General features: G+C 38.1%; 1 long non-coding RNA gene across 1 annotated transcript in view; it reads right to left on the reverse strand.

Annotated features, from left to right (window-relative positions):
* The window catches only part of LOC109028098 (uncharacterized), a 282,602-nt gene extending 272,892 nt beyond the window's left edge, over nt 1-9,710 (reverse strand). Inside the window, exon 1 of the long non-coding RNA XR_010135026.1 lies at nt 9,490-9,710. This is a non-coding gene — a long non-coding RNA (uncharacterized lncRNA). The remainder of the gene's footprint in view (nt 1-9,489) is intronic.
* Nucleotides 9,711-21,896: the final 12,186 nt, after the last annotated feature.

Here is a 21,896-nt window from a genome sequence, read left to right on the forward strand (position 1 = left end):
CTGTAGACTCCTCCCAGATGGTTTGGGGCTGATTAGGCCTTAGCAACTGGTAAAGTATAACATTCAAAAAGGTAAGTCATGATTCTCATATAAATATAAAATGAACTCATGTCAAAGATATTAATTCAATAAATGAAGAAACCAATGAAGTTATAGGAAGGCAATTTAACAAAAACTATCACAGGATAAGAGTGCTAGGTTAGATACAGAGCTGTTTAATATTTGTAATGGACAGAAACCACCATCTTTAGGATTATCTGTTCTACTAGACAGAAATTATTCACATCTTTACTAAACAAAAATCTAAAAATTAACCAATGCCCCCATAGAGTTATAAATTAGCACAGACAATAAAGCATAAATCCCAGAAGTACACTAAAAGAATATTTAATACTGTCTTTTGCTTTTTTAAGGTTTCAGATAATTTCTCTTATAATGCAAATCACAGTGAGCATAGATTATCTCCATCTCCTGGGGCAAAACATTGTTGTTGTTGTTGCTGTTGTTTTAATAAACTAGAAAAACTGTCCTGGGAGAATGAGGAAAGTTATTTTGTTATTAACATTCAGAGTCAGGGCCACTTGCTTTTTGGTATTTGTAAGGCCTGCGACAAAATGGCTGGATCTTGTCTGCTAACTTTAAAGCAAAACTGACTGGAAATATACTGCCCATGTATGCAGAGACCTCATCAGCATCCTCATGCTCTTTCTGAAAGATAAGTAAATTGCCAGCCCCCACCAGATATTTCAAGAAAGTCTTCATAAGAAAAGATAAAGGTAGGTAAAATAAACAGAATAAATTTATTTTTTTCTTAATCAAGGGAAAATGTCAAATACCTAATAAGAAACAAAATTATATCCTCATAGAGATATAAAATTTAAAAATTTTGCATCATAAGGTGAGACCAGGACACTAAGTAAAAAGGGAATAAAATAAGAAAGAGCTCTTGTACATACGAAATAAACTGCCAAAACAAGATTCCAAAGAAAATTTGAAGACAAAGATAAGGAATGTCCAAGAATGTAGAAGAAATCTTCAAGGAGACATAATGTATTAGAAAAATAATCATAGAGTTCAACTGTTATCTAAGAGAATTTCTGGGATAATGGAAAAGGAAAAGAGGGAAAAATTATGAAGCAACAATAAGCAAAATTTTCCAGAGCTGAAGAGAAATATTCATCTTCAAGTGAGCAAAATCAATATTACAGGGACCAAGCTTATGCTTCTTCTTAGGTTGTAGAAAACAGGACAAAGCACCATTTCCTCCCTAAAAACAGGAAAAAGCTGAAGAATCTACAAATGTAAGTTTTCTTGAAACCATTAGAAAGCTGAGTGTGCAGAACAACCAAGTAGCCTGCAATCTAAGGAAAGAGAGATGTCTCCAGGAAGAGATGAACTGAACACTGGCTTATCTGTTGCAGAGCACACACACAACACACACACACACACACACACACACACACACACACACACACATACACAAAAGCTAAGAACCAGCAAATGGATGAGAAGAGTTTGGCAGTTTTCAAAAATTGCTAAAAGCCAAATTGCTAAAAACTGCTAAACTGTGAGGGTATAGATCCTCCAGGAGCCTCAGGTACTAGGAGAGTTCATGCTTGCTCCATGAACCTCAATAGATGCTCATAAAAAAAATTGAACAGGAGACCCAAGAAAACCTCTCTCAGTAGGGCAAACCTGAGGGATTAAAAAGAAAAATAATCCTGTGGTACTAGGGGAGGAGAAATAATTACCCTAGGCTCAGATCATTAGAAGTCTTTTGCTATTTGGGGAAGTATAAGATCACTGAGAAAGCCTCACCCCAAGATTCAGTGACATGAGGTTTACCTAGGATGAGGGCAGGAACAGGACAAAAGAAAACTTTCCAAGTTTTGTAACATGCAAGCAAGCTCCAAGTAACAAGCACAAATAATCAACTACTACTGCAGAAGAAAGAGGCTGAACAAATAATCCTGCCATCATGCAGGCACAGAAGGAAGACCAAAAGCTGAGACTGAAGCAGGCACATTGAGAAAAAGACTCCGCTACTTCCACCCCACCCTATACCCCACCCTAATTATAAGATACAGATGCTTCTCAACTTATGATGGGGTTATGCCTCCATAAACTCATTGTAAATTGAAAACACCTGAAGTCAAAAATCTGTTTCATATACCTAACCTACTGAATATGATAGCTTAGCCTAGACTAGGCTCAGAACATTTACAGTGGCCTACAGCTGGGGAAAAGCATCTCACACAAAAATTATTTTATAATAAAGTGCTGCATATGTCATGTAATTTATTGAATACTGTACTGAAAGTGAAACACGGAAGTGTTGAATGGATACCTGAAGTAGTTTTTACTGAATGTGGATCACTTTCACACCACTGCAAAGTCAAAAATTCCAAGTTGAATCATCCTAATTCAGAGATCATCTGTAATTTCAGAGAAATTTGAAGCTGGTGGTACATTAAAGAAGGCATAGCAGCAACAAAACCCAAACCCATTTCAAGTTCTGAATAGATGGACTCAGTCTCCCCACACTAATAGTCTGGCAGAAAATGGGTATGTGGGCATTCACCCTATAAATAACGCCCAAAGTTTAAATTTCAAAATTATGAGATATACAAAAAGCAAGAGGAAAAATTTCTATTAAAAGGCAAAGCAAAAATAAAAATAACAGAGCCAGACCCAGGTTTTAGAACTGTCAGAGAGGTTATCTAAAATAATTCTGATTATTATGCAAAAGGCTTTAATCGAATAGGTAGATAACATGCATAAACAGATGAAAATGTTAGTAGAGAAATGGAAAATATATAAAAAAGTCTAATGGAGATTCTGGAAATGAAAATCATAAAAATAGAGGAAGAATGTATTTGACAGAGCCAAAAGGTGAAAAAGTAAAAAGCAGAAAAGAAAAAAGGGGCGTCCAAGAACTATGAGAAAATATCAAAGTCTAATATATAGGTAATGGAATTCTACAGTAGAAGAGAGAGAGATTTGGGTAGAAGAAATACCTGCAGAGAGAGGTCAGAGAATTTTCCAGAACTTCAAATCACAAATCCAAGAAGCTCATAGAACCCCAGATATGATAAAGACAACACACAGAACACCTATACATATCAACTTTAAACTGATGGAAACGGAAGATAGAATAAATCTTCAAATCAGCCAGAGAGGAAATAAAAGACATATTACATAAAGAAGGATAAAGGTGAGAAATACGGTACACATCTTGTCATGAATTATGCGACCCAGAAGATAACATCTTCAAAGTGCCTAAAACAAAAACAGAAACAAAAGCCTATAAATCCAGAATTCAATAACAGTGAAAAGAAATATTTTTCAGACAAACAAAACTAAGAAAATTTATTACCAGCAGACCTGTACCACAAAAAAATTATTGAAGGAATTTTTCAGGTGAAAAACTCTCTGGAATATGATGCCAGATAGAAACTAGAGTCTATACACATATATACAAAAAAGTGAAGATCTTTAGGAATGGTTAAAATAAAGATAAATGCAAAAGACTTTTCTCTCACTTTAAATTACTCAGAAATTTAGGAAATATGATTAGCACACTTTTTTCTAAAGAGCCAGATAGTAAATATTTTAGGCTTTTCAGGTCCCTGTTGCAACTAGTCAAAAGTAGCCATGGAAAATATGTCAACAAATGGATGTTCTGTGTTCCCATAAAACTTTATTCAGAAAAATAAATTGCAACCTGCTATTGGCCCTTGGGCTTTAGTTTGCCAACCTCTGTTCTAAAGGAAAAAAACAGCAATATATTGCATATATATATATCATATGTAAAATAAAGTATAGGATAACAGTAGAAAAAGCAGAAGAGAGGACCTGAGACTACACTCATGCAGGATTCTTACATGAGATAGTGTAAACCTATCTATATATACTACATGCTGTAATAATAATGTAGTATATATAGGGTAAGTATAGAATATTATTTGAAGTTAGGCTGGATGAATTGAAGATGTTTACTATAAACCCCAATGCTTATTCTTCATCGAGTATCTCTTAGACATGAAATTTGTGATGCTGGCTAGTCAGAGTTGGAGATGTGATTGTGGAGAGGGAAACTTAACATCTGAGCAACTTAACAGCTTTTAGTGTGTAGTCAACAAAAATATATGTCGTATAATTTATGTAAGTATATAATTCATATAAATTCAAGTATTTGACTAATGACTTCAAAGAGGTGACTCACTGCTCTTTATTGTGAGCTTTTTCTCAGTGGATTTTTTCCCAAAGGTTAAAAAGCTCTGAGAAATGAACTAGATTTTCCAAGTACAAAGAAAAGCAGATGCCTGTTTTATGAAAAATCCACCATAAATAATTCAGTATCAATTGCTGATTTGTGGATCATCTCCTTGAAGTGTTTGCAAATGGACATACATTTTGTTGATTTAAATTTGTAGTGTCAATAAGAAATGTTGATGAAATGTTGATTACTTATTCCCTGTATAAGTTTTGCACAACTTGCTCTGTGTGTATTTGGTGGGAGGTGAAATATAAAACAAAATGAATAAGAACTATAAAACATCAGAAACCACTAAACATAGGCATAAAGTATGATCTACATAGTTCAGTGGCCTACAGTAATCTTTTTTTTCCCCCCCTAAAACCAAAGAAATCCATTTCAGGAAAATTAAAGCAAACAAAATATTTCCTACTCTTGCATTAAGTCACAGTGGGATTTAGTCTTCTTCTGAACACTTGGAGGAACTCACAATGCACATAAGACATTGACAGTAATGCCTGCAGGAACTCTGACAATGATGAATAGTAAATCTTTAAATAAATGAGCCTTGGCATGTATGTTGCAGACAGTGTTGTTTGTCATGCACACAGCCTCTTGTTCCTCCAAAAGAGCAACAAGGCAATGCATTAAGATATATTTTCTCCAGCTCAGTCGATGTTTCTGAAAAGCCTTAACATGGACAGGAACACGATGTAAAATTGGTACTAGAAGATAAAGTGCAATGTAATGTCATGATTGCCAGATGAGGCCAAGGGCATACGAAACATGGCTATCTGATAGACACTGAAGGAAGGCTTTTCTCCACTTAGAACTCACACAAAGGGTGCTTTAATTAGCATGCCTGGGTTACAGATCTCCTAATCACCATGATTCACAGGTTAAATTAAAATTAACAACACCACACAATTGCTCATCTATTGAGAGAACACAGCTGTCCCCAACGAAAAGGAATAAAAACAGCAAGTCAAAATACGGAAGTGGAAGGCTTGAGGATGTTTCTGGTTTTTCATCTTCCAGTCTCCAGCAGCCTTCCTTTTGCTTTTCTTTAGTGGGCTTGTGGATATTTTTCTCCCTTTCATTATTATGCGGCATCTGCAGCTGCATCTTCCTTTTGCGAAAGGCCACAAAAGGAGATCCTGGTAGCACTGTGGTATCAGAGTGAATGTTGACTGACCCTCAGCATTTCTCTACCAAAATTTAGCCAAAGAAAGGACTAAAGTCCCAGGAGTGGTGACCTACACCTATAATCCCAACACTTTGGGAGGCTGAGGTGGGTGGATCAGTTGAGGTCAGGAGTTCAAGACAAGCCAGGCCAACATGGTGAAACCCTGTCTCTACTGAAAATACAAAAATCAGCCAGGTGTGGTGGCAGGCACCTGTAATCCCAGCTACTTGGGAGGCTGAGGCAGGAGAATCACTGGAACCCAGGAGGCAGAGGTTGCAGTGAGCCGAGATCCTGCCACTGCACTCCAGCTTGGGCAACAGAATGAGACTCAGTTTCCACAAAAAAAAAAAGTACTAAAGCAACTCTTATTATTTTTGTTTCCTAATATGTATGATATATTCATTATATCAATTTAAAATATTACTAAATATGGGAATGAGATAAAAGGCAAATACAAACAAATTCAGCCCTTGGGGACTTAAATTTAAACAGTAACCTGGAGTCTAGTAAGTCAGTATGATACATTTTGGATCAAGTAAACAGTGATGTCTAATCCCATTAGGTCAGACAGTTCTGTGAGAACCTAATGAAAAACAGTGAACTCTTACCCCAAACAAATTCACTAAAGATGTTAACACAAAATTGTATTGTACAAATTCAGAAAGTTTTGAACCCACTGAAGTTGATTTGTCAAACAATTAAAAATACTTGGTCAAAACAAATCATCTTCCTTCAATGACTGAAATAATCATCACAGATTCTTCAGTGTGATTATATTCCTTAAGTGATATACATTATTAGAGAAAATAATTAAATATCTTAGCAAAACACAGTTTATATTAAAGAATTCCTAGAGTTTCAGGCTTCCGTTCTCCAAATTTGTTCCCCTAAAACCAAATTCAGTCTTCCCAGAGAGTTACTTAGTTTTTTATTTATTTATTTTTTTACCATGTATCCTGTTCAGATGTTCACAGCCTAAGAACAAAATTATCCATCCTTTTAATCAAATCTTCACCCAGGTTCCTTGCCGTGTGTACAGCTCTCGCAAAGCAAGGCACAAAAGCACCCACAGTGCAAGCTCATGTGATTCCCTTTGCTCAAACCAATGCTTTATTTTTCCTGCCTGATTAACAGCACAAGAAAAAAGTAACCCAGAAAAATCATTTTACATTTTGTTCAGTTGTCACATAACAAAAACAAAACTAAACAAACTAAAGTGACTACATAAGGCTTTTTGTATCTACCACTCTGGTTGATTGGATATTACTTTGGTATATTAAATCAGCAATTTTTGCTCCTGTTTTGTGAATCTCTTCATGTGAAAAAGTATTAAGCTATAACAATTGAATTGTATCTAGTTACACATAATTTGCACATTTAGCTCCACATTTAATACATCGATTTACTATAAAAGGATAGTTGAAATCAGGACTGTTTCAGAGAACTCTGTATTTGTCCCCTATTACTAAGAATCGTAATAGAAACTACAAATCACTATTTCTCCACCAGATAGATTCCATCCTCAGAAATTCTGATGCAGTTTGTTTGGGGTACAGCCTGAGCATCAAGAGTTTTAAATGCTTGGCCGAGTGCAGTGGAAGCACTTTGGGATCATGAGGTCAGAAGTTAAAGACCAGTCTGGCCAACATGGTGAAACCCCATCTCTACTAAAAATACAAAAATTAGCCGGGCATGGTGGTGTGCCCCTGTAGTCCCAGCTACTCGAGAGGCTGAAGCAGGAGAATCACTTGAACCTGGGAGGCAGAGGTTGCAGTGAGCCGAGACTGTGCCATTACATTCCAGCCTGGGCAACAGAGCAAGACTCCATCTCAAAACAAAACAAAAAGAGTTTGTTTTTTTTTTATTATTATACTTTAAGTTTTAGGGTACATGTGCACAACATGCAGGTTAGTTACATATGTATACATGTGCCATGTTGATGTGCTGCACCCATTAACTCATCATTTAACATTAGGTATATCTCCTAATGCTATCCCTCCCCCCTCCCCCCACCCCACAGCAGGCCCGTTTTAAATGCTCCCCAGTTGAACTTAATATGCAACACAGTTTAAAAGCCACAGATATAAATAAATATTTTAAATAAGAATATAATACGCTTGTCTTTTAGCAGGTCTATCTGTAGATGGCATTTCTCTTCATTATCACATAGTTTAAGCCAGTGCTTCCCATCATTTTAAAATCACGGTGTACACAGAAAACTGTGACAGATTATACAGCTCACTGAGGGTAAATAGAGCAGGTTGTATGGAGCAGAAGTAACCAGCCCAGAAACCTCAGCTGCTTCAGCTGGAGCCAAGCTTCCCAGGGCAAAAGGTCAGCATCAAGGCCCACCAGTAACCCATTCCTTCCTGCTCAAAGATGGAGGCATTATGCCTGAAATTATAATAAAGTGTAGAGTCAACAAACAACAGAAGGAAGACATAAGTATACATGAAAACTAATTGCACTGATTTTTCTCTCTTTTTTTATGAGGCTCCTGGGTTTCAGGCTGGTTTTAAAAAGGATTTTCACAGACTGGAATGAGCCTGTGAGTACATAGGCAATCTCAGAGGACTTCAGGAGGCACACTTGACACAAACTCATCCTTCATTCTGAATTAATGGCCAAAGAAACGCAAATTTTGCTTAAATCTAGAGTCATTCCAGCTCAAGTTCCACCAATATTATTCTGACCCTCTTCCTCAAGGCTAGACAAGGTTAGGAATTGTCATTTCCTTTATCTTACCTTAAGCTCCACTATGAGAGAAGTGTGAAGAACTTAATAATCACCAGCACCAGAACCTAATTAAGAACGGATTTGAAAGCTATAAAATCATAGCAATATAAGAAAGGAAGAAAAATCCATTTTTATTAAAAGTACATCTTTTTAATAGAAATAAAGAACATATAGCATATGGAATGAGAATAAAAATTAAGACAGAAAAAGCTGATTTTAATTGTACTTAATTAAGAACTGTACATGTGGGATTATGAAAAAGAAAAGAATAGTTGGCTTCAATTACTTTTTGCCAAAAAACAGATAGGATGAAATGTAGCTTTTAGAGTATAAAATTAAATCATTCAAGAGGGGTTGTACTGAGGTAAATTTCACATTTTAAACTTTTGCAGCTGGTAAATAACAATGTTCAAAGGTTTTACTTAAGTTATTTCAAACTCAAATTTCGGAGATCAGGAGGAGTAATGTGTAAGAACTTTTTCCCCCAAAATATTTATGAAGCATCAACTGTGAGCAGTGCCGTATTTATTGTCTATACTGACAGTCTAATTCAAAACCAAGATATAGTTACCACGAGTGAAACTGCTCCTATAAACTTTATAAATTCAATCAGGGAAGAAGGGACGGGGAGAAATGAAAATAAAGCAGGCTTGCAGCACACCCAGCATTAATCATTAGGTTAGATGCTCTGTGATCCATTCCTCATAGTTGTTTGCCTATTGCCTCTGAATTACATAGACCCTGTTACAAGATTACAGTTCCCCTTCACTGCTCTACAGATAAAAACTTAAAATACCTCAAAGGGAAAACATAAGTTCTATTCTTTCAAGTCCTGCAAGCCCTGTAAAAGAATGAAACTACTGACATCAGCTAGTCTGAAGGACCCCACAAGAAGCTGACTCACCAAAGAATGCAGTTTCTACATCCTCATGATGTCATCCCCCTTACCCCAAATATCAACAATCTCAATGCTCCAACCTCTCACCCTCCATGATCCCATTAAAAACCCCAGCCAAGTGCTCCTTGGGGAGACAAACTTGAGGGTCTCCTCCTATCTCCTCACTTGGTATCCTGTGAGCATTAAACTCTTTCTCTGCTGCAAACTCTGTTGTCTCAGTGTAACTGATCTGTTACTGTACAGTGGTCCTGTGTACTTGCTAGTCCTATAACAGGAAGAGGAGGAAAAAAGAAGGAAAGAAGTAGGAGAAAGAGGAGCAGGAAAAGAAAACATGTTGAGAAGTATTTACTTGCCTCACTTCAAAGAATATCACAGACATTAACAATCTTACACTCTGGAGAAAGTACTTACTCTTTGAGGTTCAAATTCTTTGTTGATAAGATGTGTACAGGAATTTCTGCCTGGTGGATTCATTGTAGAAAAAGGTAGAATGCGTACTACATACTGTAAGGAAAACAGATGTGCTGCGGTCAAGAATAGGTCGAAGCAGACATCCGGTCCAGCATGACTCAGTGAGTTTGTAGCTCACTCACACAACTCAGCTCATTAGGTAACCACGCCACGTGAGACGCATTAGTAACCAGTCACGTGAGCGCGTGCTTGATTCGGAGCCACTATCGTCTGTAAAAGTTATAACTACACTGCTGATGCTGTACATATGGCTTATGCGCAGAGAGAGAGAAAAGCCATGTCAAAACTGTCTACGATTCCCCCAGTGTTTTTCCGGCTACCCACCACTCACCCACTGACTCCCCTCGGACCTCAGTTAGAACCTGACACATACCTTGAACAATCCTGGGCACATAGAATGTAGGTTTGTGGTTGAATACCCTCACCACCTCCATCTTAGTATATTTAAAGCTAAAGTCACAGCTTTTCTCCTTACGTTAAAGCGTCCTCCTCTTTTGAATTGTTGCATTCTATTTTATCTGCCCAATATTTCTTAGAGGCGATGTTTTCACTTCTTACCATCACCTCATGAGTTAAAATTTTGATACTTAACTCTTTAGTTATTGTAGTATCTACCTAATTGATGTTTTTCCTTTCTACCTTTGCAAATTGCCTATTCCAAATATAAGTAGAAACAAGCAAGAAAGAACTCTGAAGGATAATTCATCTCAGCTGGAACCCATGGCCTCATAGGGGCTTCCTTACAATCAACTAACTGAAGGGGAAAAGCCTGAGCTTGGTCCATGGGATCAGTTGGCTGATAGGTTAGTAAAAGTATAAAATGGTATGCCATCACTCCAGCCCCACCCAGGGACTGCCTGAAGACTGGGGGTAAAGGAACATCCTCTCAATGAGCAGAACTGCAAGCAAACCTGGTTATTCATCTTGGCTGCAAAGAAGAGTAATCTGAGGTAAAGATATATGGAACTGCTGGGCTTTTCTTCATGGGCAGAAGCCTGGTAGTGGCAAGACTAGAAGAGAGTAAAAATGAAATTTGTGTTGAGGCAAGTTTATGAACCTATTGGAGTAGTACAAAGGGTGTGGAGGATTGCTGGCACATTAATGCCTGTAGGAGAACATCTGCTACATAAGAAGCACTCAACAGCTAGGGAGGAAGGAAGACTTATTCTGTGGATATCAGCCAACCTCCTCAACCACCTAGATTATGCACAGTGGATATATGAGCACAAAATCAGGAATAGAGTCTATGCACAGACCCAAAGCATGGACCTCCTAATGTTGATCTAGCTACTGCTTCTACTGATTATTCTATAAAGAAAATTACATGTATCCCAGATGTAGAGTTGCATTCCTGCCCCCTGCCAGGGTAAAGACTTACAGAGCTTCTGCTCTGTCCTGTGGAAGTTACTCTACCACACAAATAACTTAGATGCAATGACATATTGGCTGAGTATGAGGAAAGTATAGAATGGGTGGTGGAGAAAAGGGATGAGAAGCATCAGCTATAGCATCAAGACCATTTGCAGCAGTGGGACCTCTACCTTTTCCCACTAACTCTTATGGATTAAATTGCATCCTCCAAAAACATATGTCAAAATCCTAATCTCCAGTGTCTTAGAATGTGACCTTATTTGGAAATACAGTTTTTGCAGATTTAATTAGTTGTGATGAAATAATACTGGAGTAGGGTGGGCCCTTGATCCAATATAACTGGTGTCCTTATAAAGAAAGGGAAATGTAGACACAGAGACAGAGACGCATGGAAAGGAGAATGCAACGTGAAGACAGACACAGATGGAAGACAGCCATGTGAAGATGGAGACAGAAATTGGAGTTATGCTACCCAAGCCAAGGAATGCCTAGGAGCTGGAAAAGGCAAGGAAGGATCATACTCTGGAGGCTTCCAGAGAGAGCACTTTGATTTTAAGATTTCTAGCCTCCAGAATGGAGAGAGAGTAAGCTTCTGTTTTTTTATGTGTGGGGTGTGTGTGTGTGTGTCTGTGTGTGTGTGTGTCTCTCTCTGTGTGGCTGGGGAGGATTGAGGGTTTTTTTGTTTTTTGTTTTTTGTTTGGTTGTTTGGTTTTTTGGGGTTTTTTGGTTTTTTGGGGGTTTTTTTTGCCACTCAGCTTGCAGTAATTTGTTACAGCTGCCCCAGAAAACTAACACGCCTTCAGAATGGTTTTTTTGTCATTGTTGTTGTTTTGCTTTTTTTGAGACGGAGTCTCACTCTGTTGCCCAGGCTGAAGTACAGTGGCACAATCTCGGCTCACTGCAACCTCTGTGTCCCGGGTTCAAGCAATTCTAGAATGGAGTTCTTTTGTAGAGATTGCAGTCAGCTACATATTTTAAGGCTGTATGATGAGTATGTCCAACCAGCATATGAAGTGGAGCATGAAGGTTTCTCACATGTCCTTTTGGAACATATTTTTTTCCAGCTATTGCTGCACCAATGGCTGCGTGCAGGGTTACCCTTGTAGCACTTTGGGCTGTATATCTCTTACTTGCTGTCCTGGGCTTTTTTTGTTGTTCAACATGAAAATCTGAAAGTGTTCACATAGCCATGCTGTTTACGGTATACCTGGAAGTACAAGGGAGTCATTACACCCTTGGGCAATATTTGATCAATAGAAGATGGAAGCCAGTGGCTAAAATTTCCCACTCCTATGCCTAGGATAGACCATTCGGAGATGCTCTTTTCAGTGTTCCTCAGAGAGCCTACATGGCAACGAGCTCAATAATACATCCTTGAATTGCGTTTATTTCTTTCCCTGTTTCTGTGTTCTCTGTCATTTCATTTTAGTTTCCTGGGATCTGTTTCCAAAGAAAACTATCAACAAGCAAGCAGCCTTTACCATCAGAAAGAACCCACGGTGAACTAGCAATGGAGTTCTGCCAGATATTTGTGAGTGATATTTTATCACTATAAGACAAGCCCTAGAATAGTACCTTGCACTTAATAGGACTCAGTAAATATATATTTGTTGAATGAATGAATGCACGATAACATTGATCCTTTAATAATTGTACATTATATACATTGCAGTTAACTGTATATTCTACTAAGGTAATATCTTTGTAGGGATCCAGACTTTGCATTTCTTTTCCTTGCCTACATGGATATTATGTGTGGTTAAAAAATCAAGATAAGCTGTGTATGTGGAAAGTTATATAATTTTAACCCTAATATCATTATTAAAAATAAAATCAGATTAGTACTGTTTACTTGTTTTCATAGAAGCATGCAGATTGCAGGTACTCAAGTCTAAAAATGACTCCTTGTATAAGGGCATGTGTCTTCACATTCTGCTTCTTAAAATATATTATTAATGATTTTGCAGAGGTTGCTAGGAATGATTATATGAAACAACGCTATCTGGAAGGCTCTTTCAGAATCTAGGGATTAATTCTCTGACCCTGCATACTTGAATTCAGAGAAGAGTAGAATTTCATGAGTACAAATGCTAACTTAAATGCCAGTTTCCAGAGCACACCATGTAAGGAAGCTCATGCTTTAGTGTATGGGATGTTTGGCTAGCTCTCTGACTTTCTAAACAAATGGAATATCTGAGAAACTGCCTCAAATGATAACTGCTATGCGTGACCTCCCCGTCTCTGCCCTACTCCTACTCATGACTAATTCCAACCTACCCCAACTTTCTGTCCTGATGTTTTTCCTGCATTTGCACCTTCTTTATGTAGGAGGAGAAGTAAGATTCTGTTGTGTGATTATCTAAGAAAGAAGAATCCTCATAGTAAAAGAATAATTTCCCCAGTTTTTTTGACAGATACTAACATGGCATTAACTAGCCAAGAAAGAAGAGGGATCTTCCTATATATTTTCAGGTTCATATAGCACACATAGCTACAAACTTTATCAGATTATTTACACATCTGAGCATGGCATTCAAGGAGAAAAATGGAGGGGGGAGGATAGAACTACAGCACTTAATAAGGTTTTTTTTTTCTCATTCAATGATGATGAAACAGAAAATATATACCAACTGAATCCATGAAAAGATACTGCAAAACAAAGAGAAATAAAAACAATTAAGTATCTCTAGAATTTGAAATATAGTTACTGGATAGTCTTATTCATAGACTAATTCCTCTGTACCTGCTCAATTCCCAAATATGACCTATGGTCCTGGATGGTTTGGCCCTTCACTACCTCTTTAATATCATATTGTATCATGATCCCACTGGCTTTTGACAGCAGAGAGTCAGGAAACTGAAGTATCAGATGCATTCACACCCTAGAATGTGTGCAGGATCCCAACAGAAGATGATTTCCATTGAAGACCACCTCCAAAGACAAAATTACGCAGCAGATAAAAAACCTAGTTCCATGTGACACAGTCACAAATGTGTGACTATAGAGGAAAAGTTAACCTGAAATGAAACTATATTTTTATGTATATTAGAAAGGCAATTTGTCAAAATATACTAAAAGTCAATAAAATATAAAGGCTCTCTGACTTGGTGATTTCAATCTTAGAAACTAACCTTAAAAAAGAGACATAAGGGACTTGCTGGTAAGATGGCTGAATAGGACCAGCTCCAGTCTGCAGCTCCCAGCAAGATTGATGCAGAAGGTGGGTGATTTCTGCATGTTCAACTGAGGTACCCATTTCGTCTCACTGGGACTGGTTGGAGAGTGGGTACAGCCCACAGAGGGTGAGCTGAAGCAGGGTGGGGGATCGCCTCACCCGGGAACCACAAGGGGTCGGGGGATTTCTCGTTCCTAGCCAAGGGAAGCTGTGAGAGACTGTACCAGGAGGAACAGTGCACTCTGGCTCAGATACTGCACTTTTCTCATGGTCTTCGCAACGGGCAGACCAGATTACCTCCGGTGCATGGCTTGGCAGGTCCCACCCCCACAGAGCCCAGCAAGCTAAGATCCACTGGCTTGAAATTCTTGCTGCTAGCACAGCATTATGAGGTTGACCCAGGATGCTCGAGCTTGGTGAGGGGAGGGGCGTTCACCATTGCTGAGGCTTGAGTAGGGGGTTTTACCTTCACAGTGTAAACAAAGCTACCAGGAACTTGGAACTCGGCAGAGCCCACTGCAGCTCAGCAAGGCCCCTGCAGCCAGACTGCCTCTCTAGGCAGGGCATCACTGAAAAAAAGGCAGCAGCCCTAGTCAGGGACTTATAGATAAAACCCCCATCTCCCTGGGAAAGAGCACCTGGGGGAAGAGGCAGCTGTGGGCACAGCTTCAGCTGACTTAAATGTTCCTGCCTGACAGCTCTTAAGATAGCAGCAGATCTCCCAGCACAGCATTCGAGCTCTGATAAGGGACAGGCTGCCTCTTCGAGTGGGTCTCTGACCCCCATGTATCCTGACTGGGAGACACTTCCCAGTAGGGGCCGACAGACACCTAATACAGGAGAGCTCTTGCTGGTATTTGGTGGCTGCTCCTCTGGGATGAAGCTTCCAGAGGAAGGAACAGGCAGCAATCTTTGCTGTTCTGCAGCCTCTGCTGGTGATACCCAGGCAAACAGGGTCTAGAGTGGACCTCCAGCAAACTCCAGCAGACCTGCAGAAGATGGGCCTGACTGTTAGAAGGAAAACTAACAAACAGAAAGGAATAGTAGCAACAGGAACAAAAAAGACATCCACTCAGAGACTCCATTTGAAGGTCACCAACATCAAAGACCGAAGGTAGATAAATCCACAAAGATGGGGAGAAACCAGAGCAAAAAACTGAAAACTCCAAAAACCAGAACACCTCTCCTCCTCAAGAAGATCACAACTCCTTGCCATCAAGGGAACAAAACTGGACAGAGAATGAGTTTGATACATTGACAGAAGTAGGCTTCAGGAGGTGGGTAATAACAAACTCCTCTGAACTAAAGGAGCACATTCTAACCCAATGCAAGGAAGCTAAGAACCTTGAAAAAAGGTTAAATGAATTGCTGACTAGAATAATCAGTGTAGAGAAGAAAATAAATGACCTGATGGAACTGAAAAACACAGCACGAGAACTCTGTGAAGCATACATAAGTATCAATAGCTAAATCAATCAAGCAGAAGAAAGGATATCAGAGATTGAAGTTCAACTTGATGAAATAAAGTGAGAAGACAAGATTAGAGAAAAAAGAATGAAAAGAAATGAACAAAACCTCCAAGAAATACGGGACTATGTGTAAAGACCAATCTATGTTTGATTGGTGTGCCTGAAAGTGACAGGGAGAAGAGAACCAAGTTGGAAAACACTCTTCAGGATATTATCCAGGAGAACTGCCCCAACCTAACAAGGTAAGCCAACATTCAAATCCAGGAAATACAGAGAACACCACAAAGATATTCTTTGAGAAGAGCAACCCCAAGACACATAATCATCAGATTCACCAAGGTTGAAATGAAGGAAAAAATGTTAAGGGCAGCCAGAGAGAAAGATCGGGTTACCCACAAAGGGAAGCCCCTCAGACTAACAGCGGATCTCTCGGCAAAACCCCTACAAGACAGAAGAGAGTGGGGAGCGATGTTCAACGTTATTAAAGAAAAGAATTTTCAACCCAGAATTTCATATCTAACCAAAATTAGCTTCACAAATGACAGAGAAATAAAATCCTTTACAGACAAGCAAATGCTGAGACATTTTGTCACCACCAGGACTGCCTTACAAGAGCTCATGAAGGAAGCACTAAACATGGAAAGGAACAACAGGTACCAGCCACTGCAAATTGTAAAAACCATTGATGCTATGAAGAAACTGCATCAACTAATGGGCAAAATAACCAGCTAGCATCATAATGACAGGATCAAATTCACACATAACAATATTAACCTTAAATGTAAATAGGCTAAATGCCCCAATTAAAAGACACAGACTGGCAAATTGGATAAAGAGTCAAGACCCATCAGTGTGCTGTATTCAGGAGACCCATCTCATGTGCAAAGACAAACATAGGCTCAAAATAAAGGGATGGAGGAATATTAAGCAAATGGAAAGCAAAAAGGCAGGGGTTGCAATCCTAGTCTCATAACACAGACATTAAACCAACAAAGATCAAGAGACAAAGAAGGGCATTACATAATAGGAAGGGGATCAATGCAACAAGAAGAGATAACTATCCTAAATATATATGCACCAAATACAGGAGCACACAGATTCATAAAGCAAGTTCTTAGAGACCTACAAAGAGACTTAGACTACCACACAATAATAATGGAAGACTTCAACACCCCGCTGTCAGCACTAGACAGATCAACAAGACAAAATTAACAAGGATATCCAGGACTTGAACTGAGCTCTGGACCAAGCGGACCTAATAGACATCTACAGAACTCTCCACCCCGAATCAAAAGAACATACATTCTTTTCAGCACCACTTCACACTTTTTCTAAAATTGACCACATAATTGGAAGTAAAACAGTCCTCAGCAAGTGCAAAAGAATGGAAATCATAAACAGTTTTTCAGACCACAGTGCAATCAAATTAGAACTCAGGATTAAGAGACTCCCTCAAAACTGCACAACTACATTGAAACTGAACAACCTGCTCCTGAATGACTACTGGGTAAATAACGAAATGAAGGCAGAAATAAAGATGTTCTTTGAAACCAATGAGAACAAAGACACATACCAGAATCTCTGGGACACATTTAAAGCAGTATATACAAGGAAATTTGTAGCACTAAATGCCCACAAGAGAAAGCAGGAAAGATCTAAAATTGACACCCTAACATCGCAATTAAAGAACTCCAGAAGCAAGAGCAAACAAATTAAAAAGCTAGCAGGAGAGAAGAAATAACTAAGATCAGAGCATAGCTGAAGGAGATAGAGACACAAAAAACTCTTCAAAAAATCAATAAATCCAGGAGCTGGTTTTTTGAAAAGATCAACAAAGTAGATAGATCACTAGCCAGACTAATAAAGAAAAAATAAGAGAAGAATCAAATAGATGCAATAAAAAATGATAAAGGGGATATTACCACCAATCCCAGAGAAATACAACTACCATCAGAGAATACTCTAAACAACTCTAATCAAATAAACTAGAAAATCTGGAAGAAATGGATAAATTCCTTGACACATACACCCTCCCAAGACTAAATCAGGAAGAAGTCAAATCCTTGAACAGACCAATAACAACTTCTGAAATTGAGGCAGTAATTAATAGCCTACCAACCAAAAAAAGTCCAGGACCAGACGGATTCACAGCCGAATTCTACCAGAGATAAAAAGAGGAGCTGGTACTATTGCTTCTGAAACTATTCTAAACAATAGAAAAAGAGGGAATCCTTGCTAACTCATTTTATGAGGCCAGCATCATCCTGACACCAAAACCTGGCAGAGACACAACATAAAAAGAAAATTTTAGGCCAATATCCCTGATGAACATTGACGTAAACATCCTCAATAAAATACTGCCAAACTGAATCCAGCAGCACATCAAAAAGCTTATCCACCACGATCAAGTCGGCTTCATTCCTGGGATGCAAGGCTGGTTCAACATACGCAAATCAATAAATGTAATCCATCAGATAAACAGAACCAATGACAAAAAACACATGATTATCTCAATAGATGCAGAAAAGGCATTCAACAAAATTCAACAGCCCTTCATGCCAAAAACACTCAATAAACTAGGTATTGCTGTAGCATATCTCAAAAGAATAAGAGCTATTTATGACAAACCCACAGCCAATATCATACTGAATGGACCAAAACTGGAAGCATTCCCTTTGAAAACGGGCACAAGACAAGGGTGCCCTCTCTCACCACTCCTGTTCAACATAGTATTGGAAGTTCTGGCCAGGGCAATCAGGCAAGAGAAAGAAATAAAGGGTATTCAATTAGGAAAAGAGGAAGTCAAATTGTCTCTGTTTGCAGATGACATGATTGTATATTTAGAAAACCCCATCATCTCCGCCCAAAATCTCCTTAAGCTAATAAGCAACTTTAGCAAAGTCTCAGGATACAAAATCAATGTGCAAAAATCACAAGCATTCCTATACACCAATAATAGACAGACAGACAGCCAAATCACAAGTGAACTCTCATTCACAATTGCTACAAAGAGAATAAAATACCTATGAATCCAACTTCAAAGGGATGTGAAGAACGTCTTCAAGGAGAACTACAAACCACTGCTCAAGGAAATAAGAGCGGACACAAACAAATGTAAGAACACTTTATGCTTATGGATAGGAAGAATCAATATCATGAAAATGGCCATACTGCCCAAAGTAATTTATAGAATCAATGCTATCCCCATCAAGCTACCACTGACTTTCTTCACAGAATTGGAAAAAACTACTTTAAATTTCATATGGAACCAAAAAAGTGCCCACATAGCCAAGACAATCCTAAGCAAAAAGAACAAAGCTGGAGGCATCATGCTACCTGACTTCAAACTATATTACAAGGCTACAGTAATGAAAACTGCATGGTACTAGTACCAAAACAGATATATAGACCAATGGAACAGAACAGAGGCCTCAGAAATAACACCACACATCTACAACCATCTGATCTTTGACAAACCTGACAAAAACAAGAAATGGGGAAAGGGTTTCCTTTTTAATAAATGGTGCTGGGAAAACTGGCTAGCCATATGCAGAAAGCTAAAACTGGATCCCTTCCTTACACCTTATACAAAAATTAATTCAAGATGGATTAAAGACTTAAACGTTAGACCTAAAACTATAAAAATCCTAGAAGAAAACCTAGGCAATATCATGCAGGACATAGGCATGGGCAAAGACTTCATGACTAAAAGACCAAAAGCAATGGCAACACAAGCCAAAATTGACAAATGGGATCTAATTAAAGTAAAGAGCTTCTGCACAGCAAAAGAAACTATCATCAGAGTGAACAGGCAACCTACAGAATGGGAGAAAATTTTTGCAATCTATCCACCTGACAAAGGGCTACTGTCCAGAATCTACAAATAATTTAAACAAATTTACAAGAACAAAACAAACAACCCCATCAAAAAGTGGGTGAAGGACATGAACAGACAATTCTCAAAAGAAGACATATATGCAGCCAACAAACATATAAAAAATGCTCATCATCACTGGTCATTAGAGAAATGCAAATCAAAACCACAGTGAGACACCATCTCACACCAGTTAGAATGGCGATCATTAAAATGTCAGGAAACAACAGATGCTGGAGAGGATGTGGAGAAATAAGAGTGCTTTTACACTGTTGGTGGGATTGTAAATTAGTGCGACCATTGTGGAGTTGTGTGACAATTTCTCAAGGGTCTAGAACTAGAAATACCATTTGACCCAGCAATCCCATTACTGGGTATATACCCAAAGGATTGTAAAGCATTCTACTATAAAGACACATCCACACATATGTTTATTGTGGCACTGTTCACAATGGCAAAGACATGGAACCAACCCAAATACCCATCACTGATAGACTGGATAAAGAAAATGTGGAACATATATATCTTGGAATACTATGCAGCCATAAAAAAGGATGAGTTCATGTCCTTTGCCCGGACATGGATGAAGCTGGAAATCATCATTCTCAGGACACTAACACAAGAACAGAAAACCAAACACCAAATGTTCTCACTCATAAATGGGAGTTGAACAATGAGAACACATGGACACAGGGAGGGGAACATCACACACTGGGACCTGTCGGGGGGATAAGGGGTAGGGGAGGGATAGCATTAGGAGAAATACCTAATGAAGATGACGGATTGATAGGTGCAGGAAACTACCATGGCACATGTATACCTATGTAACAAACCTCCACATTCTGCACATGTACCCTAGAACTTAAAGTATAATAAAAAAAGGGAAATAAACACATTTTTAAACAATGATGTTCATTGCAATATTATTTATAATAAAATGTCACAAACCTACCTACTTAACAATAAGTGATTAGTAAAATGAAGTATGGTTCAACTACATGTGATGCAGTAGGCAGCCATTAAAATGTATGAGAATCATAAAAACATGGTAAATATTTATTATATAAATATCAAATGGAAAATTCAAGTTACAAAGTAGAATATGCAAGGAGATTCTAATTTATATATAGACCCAGATATAGAGCCAAATGAAGTGGCTAAGTTAGGTGACAGGATTACAAGTAATTGTCTTCCTTTTTGTTGTTTTTCTGTATTTTCCAAATGTTCTTCAAAGGAATGGTATTGCCTTTATAATAGGAGGAATATCCAATGCACTTTGTAAAAATGATAGTAGTATATTACTCTTGAAAGGAATGAATCAAAATGCAGTTTAATGATATTGTAATCTTTTGTAGAAAGCAGACCTCTATATGTCTATAATGAATGGATAACAAAACATATTTTGCTGAACAGAGCCAATACCACTTTGTGGGCTACTGTTGTTTTTTCTGTGACTTTTGATCATAATTTCAGATGATGTAGTGGACATTTGTTGTAAGCCCCAAGAATAATTTTTCCTGAAGATTTTCTGCAAATAACTTTTACACACGAAAAGATTGAAATAGAATCAGAACTTATAAAATCAGGCAAGACAGGGGAAAAAAAGGTTCAAAGGGTCCTACTGTAATTTTTCAAAAGAACACATTGTTCCCTCATTGCTTTGTCTCCATTAAAAAGACCTATGTGCTTTGCTTTAATTTATACCAAAGACATTTGGAATTTGGAATAAATTAAAGTATAAGATGACTTTCAAGAATAATGTCAGGATAAGAAAGCTTCTATTATACACTAGCTAAACATTTTTAAGTCCATTTTGTCAGATAAAGCTTAAAGCATTCTGGGTCAAGAGAATTTTAATCTAAACTCCTTGCTCATTTCTTTTATTTTCAATGTCAATTGACTACATGCTCATTCCAGCTGATAAAATCCTCAGTAGCAAATGCCTGAGGAATGCCTGTCAGAAGTCATCAGTGTGCCACTGATTGCTCAAATTGAATCAACTTTCCTTTAAAATTATTTTTTAGTATTTAAGTTTGTTCTCATGATTAAGAAAAATTACAACTTCAATTTGTAAATCTCTTAAAATTTCTAGGTCATTTATTCCAACATGATAAAACCTTTTCTTTAAGTGAAAGTGAATATTGAGAATCTTCAGTGCATTTTTAGTTCCTTTGTCTTTATCTTCATTGCCATTCTTTATGCATGGCTTCATTTACCTCCTCATTTGTCTTGTTACAGACAACATTTTTGTCTTCAGATATGTCCTGATAGATGTCTCCTGGAATTCCAGTTTTATTATATCTTCTCTCTTTCTTGCATCTGCAATGACAACTTGTTGACCATGAACTCATACTGACACAACTCAGTCTTACATTAGTGTCCCTCCATGGGGCTACACTATCTACACAATCCCACCTAAAGTACCTCTGAACAGATATTCTCTGCTCTGGAATGATT

Source organism: Gorilla gorilla, chromosome 7 (assembly GCF_029281585.2).
Source record: "Gorilla gorilla gorilla isolate KB3781 chromosome 7, NHGRI_mGorGor1-v2.1_pri, whole genome shotgun sequence".
NCBI lineage: Eukaryota > Metazoa > Chordata > Mammalia > Primates > Hominidae > Gorilla > Gorilla gorilla.